This window comes from Chrysochloris asiatica, unplaced genomic scaffold, assembly GCF_000296735.1.
Source record: "Chrysochloris asiatica unplaced genomic scaffold, ChrAsi1.0 scaffold00015, whole genome shotgun sequence".
Taxonomy (NCBI): Eukaryota; Metazoa; Chordata; class Mammalia; order Afrosoricida; family Chrysochloridae; genus Chrysochloris; species Chrysochloris asiatica.
This window is the reverse complement of record NW_006408533.1, coordinates 2,065-6,044: the sequence shown is the minus strand read 5'-3', so window position 1 is coordinate 6,044 and position 3,980 is coordinate 2,065. Positions and strand designations below refer to the sequence as shown.

The window sequence follows — 3,980 nt, the reverse complement described above, 5'->3', positions numbered from 1 at the left end:
TACTCTGATTGATACTTTGAAGCTTCATGTTCAGCAGGACATTTTGCACAGGTTTTTGTCTGTCATTTTCTTGAACTTAATGTTAACTCCATATAAAATCCACTTGGTAACTTATTGAAGAACCTCGGTAACTTGTTTCCTTTCTTCTTCTTTTTTCCTTTTTTTTTTTTATGGAGACAATAACTTCTTACATTTCACTTTCCCCCACATTTCAAACATGATGCCTTTGGCATGGGGGGCTGCTGCTAGACCAGATCCATGATTATTTAGTTGAGGATTCAGCCATTCTTCTGGCTACTTCGGATAGTCAACCTGTCCATACTCAAACCCACATTTACAATTACAGTCACTCATTTCCCACTGACTCAGATGTAATCCACCATGTATTCAGGAGTGCAAAAGACTCTAAAGATTGTCTTGAAAAGTATTGCTTTTAAATGACTAATGGAAAAGGAAAATCTTTGAAGCCAAGAGATGAAAGAACAGGGAAAATGACAGTAATAGTTTGAGCCTTAACATTTAAAAAGTGTATTCAAATGTCACAGGATAATAGAGGCCAGCTGAGTATCTCAGAAATGCTTCCTCTCAGTAGGCATCACAACTGGGGCTTGAATCCATGTGTCTCCCCAGGTATGCCAACGTTACTAGTCAGCTGAAGAGAAAGAAAATGGGTGTTGGCAGGCAGCTACACTGCTATTCCTTTCTGTCATAATAAAGTCAGCTAAGAACTAAAGATAAAGAGAAGGACTGGAAGGAGAGCAGATACACCAAAGGTACTGCTGTCAAACAATACATAACATGTATCCACGATGTTATTCTACAGCCACACAAACAAGTCAATCTCTTTACTGGAGAGGCATACCTCTCCTGTGTGTATTATTCAAATATACTAACACATGAAAGATCACGGATACATTTAATATCCCTTACCCTTCCCACCTTTCAAAACATAATAGTGTACCAAATATAAAATAGCTTAAATATTTATAAAAATTGCAAGAAAAAAATAGAACGTATGAGAATATTTTTATCTGAGTTCTCCCTTATTGTTGAGAGGAAGTTTAATTTGCCTTGAGTTCATAACAGTTGAGTGGGTAGGAATATGCCCTGCCTAATACTGTTCTGTCCCGGAGGAGCTTAAATAAAACATAGCCGTTGCAGAAGAGGATCCGAGCCATAGAAAGTGTGTGGTTCCACTTTTCTGACCACAGTAAGGAATAGAGTTGGTAGAAGACCACACTGCCCTCAATAAGGATAAGCAGATTTTAACAGCCTTAATGGACAATGAAATAGGAAATAAAAGTGGGCATGGGATCCATCTGAAGGCACGGCCACGTTGCAAGGTCCCATGGCTCCGTATAAACATCATATGTGTCGCACCAGTACCCGTTAAGGCCATATTGTATTTTCTGACCAAATGTGTGGGGAGCATTGCTGTAGGACCTATGTTCTAGTTTCTGCCACTTGCCCAGATGAGCAGCTTATTTATGTAGCAAATCACAGTCTTTGGAGGGTAGTAGGTGTGTAGTGAGCATGATAAAACCACTGATCTGCACCGTAATGAGGTGCTTACATGACCAGCATTTCAAAGTACTGGGTACTCCTCACAAAACACAGGGGGAGAAATGCAACCTAGTAGGCCCTGAAGAGGGAGTTGAGAACTTCCTTGATTCTGTTGGTTGAAATCTGCTTTCAGTCATTTCGAATTAGGTTGGGAGATAGAGGCAACTGTGGGTGGGGATGTGTGTGGCATTATTAAACTGTTCTTTGAGAGACTCCAGTAATAAGGAAAGGAAGTCTTTGGACTTGGCCAAGCTACCCACAGTTGAGGCACTATTCTCTACTGCCTGATGCTGAACCACATGGTTGTAGTCTGTCAGGAGTAAGCTCTACTGTCTTGGTGGAAACAGCAGAGAAACATATACACCAAACGGGTAGCCAAAGGAAAAGGAGATTGAGGACCAAATGGCTTTGGAAGAGATTGACAATGGTCCAACAAAGAACACATCCACACCAAGTGAGTAGCACCAAGTGAGCTGCTATCAGAACCATTGATGCTGTGCCTGCCTTAGTGGCCTCTGAGATGGGGGCCCATACAAGCCTCCTCACACGCATCCCTGTGATGGATGCTGCCAGGTGATGAATCAATGAAGTGAAAATTCAGTGAAGTGCAAGAGGCAGGGTGGTTGTAAGGCTACCACCACACCGTTTTATAGATGTTGATGTACTGAATGGACAGGGTGATCAGCAGGTAGATGAAAACCAGAAATTCAAAGAGCAGGCTCCCATCTACAGGGAACTCAGGAATTTGGCCATGACAAACAGGACCTATTTCTCAGGGCTGTTCCATTGCTGCAGCCCACATCAACCAAAGTCTGTAAAGAAGGGAAACGTGAAAGGCTTAGCTGCTGCCCACTAGGGCCCCGCCTTCCACCGGGCGTGTCCGGGAACCACCTGTAGGTGCAACCCAACTTAATGGTTTTCAATCTGCTGTAACTGCGTGGAGGAGGCCCACTTGGTGGGGCGGGATCCCCGAAAGGAGGCGACGGCAGCCTGGACCCTGGGTAAGAGAACTCCCTCTCCGCGTTGAGGCGCTGCAAGCCAAATATTTGTCCGCAGGTTGTCTCCATCGGTGAGTGGAGAAAACGTGTCCAGGTTTCTGGCTGACAGAACCAGACCCCAATTCCGAGCCAGTGCGTGAGCCAGAGCTCCAGGCCGACCTAAATCCACAGTCATCATCACCTTCATTACCTGGGAGCTGATGTGGCAGCAGGTAACTTGTTTTCGCATCATAAAGAACGGTCAGTGAGAGCCAGATAGTGCTGGTAGTTATCAGTGAGAAAATAAAAAGCTTCTTACGGTTTTATATTACTATTTTTACGTTGTGAAAATTTATTAGTATTTACGCACATGTTTGCTATTTTCAGTGTTCTTTATTCCTCCCCGTATTTCTGTGTTCTTGTTCCGGATCATTTTCTTTTGATCTCAAGAACTTAGTATTTAGTACAGTCTATTGGTGACAAATTCTTTTCTTTTTGTAAGTATTTTTCTTTCACTTTTGAAAAAGAAAATGAGCACAGAATTTTAGGCTGCTCTTTTCTTTCAGAAATTTAAAGATCTTTCTATTGTTATTGGATTCCAGTTTGTTGAGAAATCAATGATCTTTTCCGTTACTTATTTGGAGGTAACTTTTCTTCCTCATCCTCAATTTAAGATTGTCTCTTATGGTTTATTATGTGTCCAAATGTAATTGCTTTGCATTTATGCTCCTTAGGGTTTGAAGAGCTTTTTGATTTTGTGGGTTGATGATTTTTGTTAGATTTCTAACAGTCTCAACTATTGCTTCTACCTAATTCTCTGACTCCTGAGACTCCAATTACACATACAAGGGGACTTCACAAAGTTTGTGGGAAAATGGAATTAAAAGTTTTATCTTTTAATCAGGAAAATGATGAACTTTATTTCTCAACACAAGCTCCATTAAGGTCAAACACTTGAAAGGGATGATACCAGCCATTCAGTCCATTCCTAAAAAACCTGAGGGTTCTGGGAATGTAACCATGTCAACAATCTCTTTTACATTATTAACTAAAGAAAAATGGGCACCCTTTAAAGATTTTTAAGATTAGGGAACAAAAAGAAGTGAGAAGGAGCCCAATAAGAACTGTAATTCTCGTAAAATCGCCCAAGTTTGATTAGAGAAGTGAGTAGGAACATTGTTGCGGTGGAGAGGGACTCTCTCATGACGCTTTCCTGAACATTTTTCTGGTTAACGTTCTCAAAACACTCGTAATAAGCAGGTGCTACCATCTTTGTTTCAACATTGGAGGTGCTCACTCATCTAGAAATTGGCACACCTGGCCAAATGATTAGAAGAGATCTATGCTACTTGTGCTTGTTCCAAAGAAAGGCGGCCCAACGCAATGAGGAAACTATTAAACAGTATCATTAATATCACATGCAAGTAAAATTCAGCTGAA

At 41.4% G+C, this 3,980-nt stretch overlaps 1 pseudogene; it reads right to left on the bottom strand.

Annotated features, from left to right (window-relative positions):
- Positions 1 to 1,061: 1,061 nt before the first annotated feature.
- Positions 1,062 to 2,630, bottom strand: LOC102833334 (annotated as a pseudogene).
- Between the last annotated feature and the right edge of the window lie 1,350 nt (positions 2,631 to 3,980).